Genomic DNA, 7,284 nt, shown 5'->3' on the forward strand with positions numbered 1-7,284 from the left:
AAATCAAAATAGAGTTGGAGGGGGAAATGATGCACTCCACTCCCTGCGGCGCCCACCTCTCCCTGAACAACTCCAGGGTGTTGGTGGGCACCGCGTGCTCCTTCTCCAAGGACACCCGGGCCCTAACGTAACCACGGAAGAGGGGCAGGCAGTCGGCCCTAACGACCCCCTCCACGGACCGCTGCCTCGACCTGTTGATGGCCAGTTTGGCCAGGCCCAGGGGCAGACCCACGAGGAGGTCTTCAGACCTGCCCTCCCTCCTCCGTACCAGGTGCCCGAAGATCAGGAGCGTGGGACTGAAGTGCAACCAAAAGCAGAGGAGGAGGTTTTTGAGAAAATTAAAAAGAGAGTGCAAACGCCCACACCCAATATATACGTGGTCCATGGACTCCACAGAGTCACAGAACAAGCAGTTGGGCTGGGAGTCCGTGAACCACTGCAATCTGCGGTTGCAGGGGACTGCTGCGTGCAGCACCCTCCACCCCAGATCCCCGAGAGAAAGGGGGAGGACTCCCGCGTAGATAGCCCTCCACTGGGGATCCCCACCGCCCGGTGGCAAATGGGCACGCCAAGGCGTGTCCGGACAGTGGATGAGGGAGAAGAGGTGGACAGTGTGCAGCAGCAGTCTATACAGGGCAATCTCCTGTTTATTTTTTTTTTCTTTATTTTTTTTCCACCACCAGGAAGAATGACACAAACCTGATCCAATTGCGGGTTTTCTCATTGAATTTAAATTCTACCAGTGGATATTGTAGGATTTGAACCTGTGTCCCCAAGAGCAGAAGCCTGTCCCCTCCCCATCTCCTCTCCTTGGATTACAAGTCCTGTGACCTTACCTCTCTCCCACCATCTTACCCACCAACCCAGTGTAAGAGGTCAGTCTGGATAATGACGAGATGTGGAAACCCTAGCTGCTGTTTATTGTCCCTGTTCCATCATGGCACTTTCCTGCCCTCTGGTCAATAGGTGGTTCAGGAATTTCCTTGTTGGGACCTGCCCAGGCCCCTCTAGTATCAGTATTGGTTTCCCCTCTTCACGCCCATCATCACTCAGTAAGGAAACATGCAAAGTAGAACTAGCTAGATCTTTCACAAGCACGGGCTGGGAATCTGATCCGGGTGCTTCCGCACATACGATTAACCTGCTGACCGTGCTACTCACGAGTCACCAGCTGGAATGTAAACTAAACATAAATCAAAGTTATACATAGAGGAAGTGAATGTGTGTAGTGCAGCAGGTCCTGGTTGTGGCTCATTCGGAAACACTCCTACATCCTAGTTGTCAGGTTCCAGGCATTTAACCCTCTCCAGGACTTAAGCACAAACATTCCAGTGCAGAACTGAAGCAGTGCTGGTCGAAGTTTTGTCTTTCACACGAAACATTAGACAGTGGTCCTACTTCCCCTCTCAGGTGGTGGTAAAACTTCCTTCAAGGTGAGAGGAAAGAGATTTTAAAAAAGACATGAGGGGCAACTTTTTATGCAGAAGGTGGTTTGCATGTACAATGAACTTCCTGAGGAAGTGGCAGGTGCGTGTACAATTACAACGTTTAAAAGACATTTGGATAAGTACATGGGTAGGGAAGGTTTGGAGGGATATGGGCAGGCATAGAGTCATAGAGATGTACAGCGTGGAAACAGACCCTTCGGTCCAATGCTGACCCAATCTAGTCCCACCTGCCAGCACCGAGCCCAGATCCCTCCAAATCCTTCCTGGGCAGGTTGAACTAATCTAATTTAGGGTTATGGTTGGCATGGACTGGTTAGACCAAATGGTCTGTTTCCATGCCGTATGACTCTATGAGTATTTCAAAGAGATTTTGGGATTATAAAAAGTGAAAAAAAACTGTGGATATTGTAAATTGGAAACAGAAACAGAAATCAATGGAAAAGCTCAGCAGGTTTGACAGCATTTGTGGAAAGAAATCAGAGTTTGGTTTGGGTATTCCTTCCTGGGTTCTAAGGAATGAACACCAGACCCAAAACGTTAACTCTGATTTCACTGCACAGATGCTGCCAGACCTACTGAGTTTTTCCAGCAATTTCCGGTTCTGATTTATAGTTCTTTCAGTTTTTATTAACCCAGAGACCCAGGTAATGTTCTGGAGACCTGGATTCAAATGCCACCACGGCAGATAATGGAATTCAAATTAAATAAAAAAATCTGGAATTAGATATCTAATGATGATCATGACCCCATTGTTCATTGTTCAAAAAGAAACTCCATCTGGTTCACTAATGTCCAAAGAAAACTGTCATCTTTACCCGGTCTGGCCTACATGTGACTCCAGACCACAGCGATGTGGTTCACTCTTAATTTCCTTCTGGACAATTAGGGATGGGCAGGGACACCCAATTCCTGCAAATGGCAAAAAAAGCCTGGAAGCTCAAAGTGAGCCATGTGTTCCCCCTGCTGGTGTGGTATTGTAACTGCATACTGACCAAACTGGTTTTATTATCTGAAGTCACAGGTTAATAATTTAGATGGTAACCTTCCAGCAGAGAATCCTGACTGAAGAGGGTTAACCTCCTGACCACCATCTACAAGGCACAAATCAGGAGTATGAAGCCCAGTTGCCTGGATAAGTGAAGTTTCAACCATTTGTATACAGTCAATGAGATGCAGTACAGCAACCCAAGTTGAAATCACCAGGACAAAGCGCACCCGTTTGATTTTTGTCAGGTTGTAGATATTCATGACTATGTGACTGCAGGAGTAGGCCATTCAGCCCCTTGATCCTTTCCACCATTAATGAGATTATGACTAATCTGTGACCTAACTCCATATACCTGCCTTTCACACGTTTCCTTTAATACCTTTGCTGAACAAAAATATTTCTCAGATTTAAAATTAACAACAAAGACTGAGAGGGAGTATTTTGTCACCTTTTGCTTTTTTGGAATTTTGTTTACCCAGTCTATATTCCTTTTCCACCCATAGTGTATATGTAAACTATCTATCTTATGACTTTATTGTGAATGAGTGTGTGTGTGTGTGCATTTGGAGCTCTGAAGATGTACAATTTAAGTATCATAAATTACAAATCCTATTCTGTGCTATTGCTGTTCAGGTTAAATGTGTTACAATACAGAGTTTTTTGATGTGAATTATTTTTGTCTTGAGTAGCAGTCATTCAGGCAAATTGATCATCTCATTGGGATTTTATACATTTTGTGAAATTTAGGGAAAAGGAGCATCACAGCACAGGAGCGCCATCAGATGACAAGTAAATGTATTGCAACAGCTTCATAAAATGCTCAGTCCTCTCCCAAGCTTTGATCAAATTCCTTTCAAAGTCTTGGGCCGGTGGCTCATCACTTGTTCTGTCACCAGTAAACTGTCAGTCCAGACTTCAGGATGTAAACCTTTAGCCTGATGCTATGGTGTAACACTAAGTGAATGCTGCCCTGTCAGAAGTGCTGTGTATTGGATGAGAGATTCCTGTTCGATCTCCCAGACTCGATGGGCTGAATGGCCTAGTTCTTATGGTCTTATGGCTCTCCACATCTAGAATAAAACAGAATTGCGGATGGTGGAGATCACAGAGAGAGAAAGAAATTGCTGAGGAAACTCTACTGGTCTGACAGGATTTGTGGAGAGAAAGCTGAGCTAAAGTTTTGATGAAGGGTCACTGAACATTAATTCTATTTCTCCCTCCACAGATGCTGCCAGACCTTCTGAGTTTCTCCAACAATTTCTGTTTTTTGTTTCGGATCTCCAATATCTGCAGCTCTTAGTTTTATTTATTCTCTCTACTCAGGATCAAACACTGTGGACAATCAATCATCGCGATCTCTCTCCAATCTGATTTCAGTAATTGAAGATGCCCTGAGTGAAGACTGTGACATCAAAATCACAATCAAACCCTGTGAAAATGTACTCCAAACGTGGCTGGGCCCAGACTGCTGAGAGTGTCTCTTTATGTGGATGGTCTTACTCTCAGGCCCTATATTCTGATTACTGCAATTCCTCCAGGGTTACTCCAGCACCTTTGCTATCAGACAGCATTGTTCACTTCTGAGTCAGAGAGTGCTGGGTTTGAATTCCATCCTGGACACCCTTAAGCATAGATGTTCCTAGTTCCTGGGCTGCTGGAGCACAGAGCTGAAAATGTGTTGCTGGAAAAGCGCAGCAGGTCAGGCAGCATCCAAGGAGCAGGAGAATCAACGTTTCAGGCATGAGCCCTTCTTCAGCCCGAAACGTCGATTCTCCTGCTCCTTGGATGCTGCCTGACCTGCTGCGCTTTTCCAGCAACACATTTTCAGCTCTGTGCTCCAGCATCTGCAGCCCTCACTTTCTTCCTGCTGGAGCACAGCAGTTGCAAGTTCCGTCTTTCAAGTGGAACATATAAATCAAACATGGTTCTTTTTAAGATTTAATTAGATTAGATTCCCTACAGTAAGGAAGCAGGCCCTTTGGCCCAACAAGTCCGTTCCGACCCTCCAAAGAGTAACCCACCTCCCTCTGACTAATGCACCGAGCACTATGGACAATTTAGCATGGCCAATTCACCTGACCTGCACATCTTTGGAATGCGGGGGGAAACCGGAGCACCCGGAGGAAATCCACACAGACACAGGAAGAATGTACAAACTCCACACAGACAGTCACCCAAGGCTGGAATCAAACCTGGGACCCTGGCACTGTGAGGCAGCAGTACTAACCACTGAGCCACTGTACCTCCCCACTAAAAGGCGATAACAAGCAAATTATTTCACTCAATGTGGAATTTGTTTGTTATTGTCCTTGATAGGTGATGAATGATATGATGTTGCCTCCAACAGGATTCTTAATTCGATGAGGAAACGTTTATGTTGTCTCCTGTAACATTAGAAACTGGACCTGGACATTGTGGTATTGAAGAATTCATCAAAAACCTCTTCCAACTAGCTATTCTATGCAGATATTACACTCTTCTGGTAGATCAGATTGAGCTATTGAGTTAAATGGAGCAGCACACTTCCAGTGAAATGATCAAGTAATCAAGTGATCCAGATTACGAGAGACTCTACGATCCTTATACTCTCACATCACATGCTGAGATATAGTGATAGGCATTTTCCTTAAAGATATACTGACTATGAGATATTCGACAACAGAGAGCAGCTGCACTTCGTATGGTGTAGGGATACCTACAGTTAGGGAGTTCCAGGATTTTGACCCAGCAACATTGAAGGAACAGCAATATTAAGTGTGTCCTCGAACATTGTTAAAAGCTAGGGAAGAAATTGCAGGGCCTCTAGCAGAAATACTTTTAGAGTCATAGAGATGTACAGCACGGAAACAGACCCTTCGGTCCAACCTGTCCATGCTGACCAGATATCCCAACCCAATCTAGTCCCACCTGCCAGCACCCGGCACATATCCCTCCAAACCCTTCCTATTCATATACCCATCCAAATGCCTTTTAAATGTTGTAATTGTACCAGCCTCCACCACTTCCTCTGGCAGCTCATTCCATACACGTACCACCCTCTGCGTGAAAAAGTTGCTCCTTAGGTCTCTTTCGTATCTTTCCCCTCTCACCTTAAACCTATGCCCTCTAATTCTGGACTCCCCGACCCCCAGGGAAAAGATTTTCTCTATTTACCCTATCCATGCCCCTCATGATTTTATAAATCTTTATAAGGTCACCCCTCAGCCTCCGACGCTCCAGGGAAAACAGCCCCAGCCTGTTCAGCCTCTCCCTATAGCTCAAATCCTCCAACCCTGGCAATATCCTTATAAATCTTTTCTGAATCCTTGTATCATCATTAGCCACAAGTGAGGTGCTAGAGGACTGAAGGGTGGCTAAGGTTGTGCCTTTATTTAAGAAAGGCTGCAAGGTGAAGCCTAGGAACTATAGACCAGTGAGTCAGAAGTCAATGGTGGGTAAATTGTTGGAGGGAATTCTGAGAGAGAGAGGAGTTACATGCATTTGAATGGGCAAGGACTGCTGAGGGATAGTCAGTATGGCTCTGTGCGTTGGAAATCATGTCTCACAAACTTGATTGAGTTTTTTGAGAATGTGGCCTAGAGGATAGATGAAAGCAGAGTGGTATATGTTGTCTAGGCCTTCGACAAGGTTCCGTATGGTAGACTGATTAGTAAAATTAGATCACATGGGATTCAGGGAGAGCTTGCCAATTGATTTCAAAATTGGCTTCACAGTAGGAGACAGAGGGTGATGGTGGAAGGTTGTTTTTCAGACTGGAGGCCTGTGACCAGCGGTGTTCCGCAGGGATTGGTGCTAGGTCCACTGTTATTTGTCATTTATGTAAATGATTTGAATGAGTATATGGGGAGCATGGATAGTACGACTGTGGATGACACCAAAAGGTTTAGTGGACGGTGAAGAAAGTTATCTAAGATTATAAAGGGATATTGATCTATAGAGGCAATGGGCTGAGGAGTGGCAGATAGCATTTAATTTGGATAAATGGGATTTGTTGCATTTTGGTAGGATGAACAAAGGCAGGACTTATGCAGTTAATAGTAGGGCCCTATGGAGTGTTGTAGAACAGAGACACCTAGGTGTTCAGGTACTTAGTTCATTGAAAGTTGCATCACAGGTAGATAGACTGGTAAAGAAGGCATTTGGCATGCTTGCTTTCATTGATCAAACCATTGCGTATAGGAGTTGGGATGTCCTGTTGCACAGGACATTGGTAAGGCCACTTTTGGAGTACTGTGTGTAGCTCTGGTCACCCTGCTGTAAGGAGTATGCTATTAAATTGGAAAAGAGGCAGAAAAGATTTACCAGGATGTTATCAGGACTGGAGGGTTTGAGTCATATGGAGAAGCTGGATAAGCCAGGACGTTTTTCATTGGAGAGTAGAAAATTGAGGGGTGACCTTCCAGAGGTTTATAAAATTGTGAGGGGCATAGATAAGGTCAATAGCAAAGGTTTTTGCCTTGGGGTCAGAGATTTCAAAACTAGAGGGCATAATTTTAAGGTGAGAGGAGGGAGATTTAAAAGGGACCTGAGAGGCAATGTTTCCACACAGAGGGTGCTTTGTGTGTGGACTGAACTGCCAGAGGAAGTAGTAGATGCAGGTACAATTACAACATTTAAAAGACATTTGGATAAGTACATGAATAGGAATGGTTTAGAGGGATATGAGCCTCTCATATAGAACTCATAGGCGGGCAGATTCTGGAAAAATGCAGAAGTAACAGGGTTGTTGTTATGGGTATTTTCAACTTTCCCAATATCGACTAGAACCTCCTAAGTGCAGATGGTTTGGATGGAGCTGTTTTTGTCAGGTGTGTTCAGGAGGGTTTCCTTACTCAGTATGTAGACAGA

This window comes from Chiloscyllium plagiosum, chromosome 41, assembly GCF_004010195.1.
Source record: "Chiloscyllium plagiosum isolate BGI_BamShark_2017 chromosome 41, ASM401019v2, whole genome shotgun sequence".
In the NCBI taxonomy this organism is placed as follows: Eukaryota; Metazoa; Chordata; class Chondrichthyes; order Orectolobiformes; family Hemiscylliidae; genus Chiloscyllium; species Chiloscyllium plagiosum.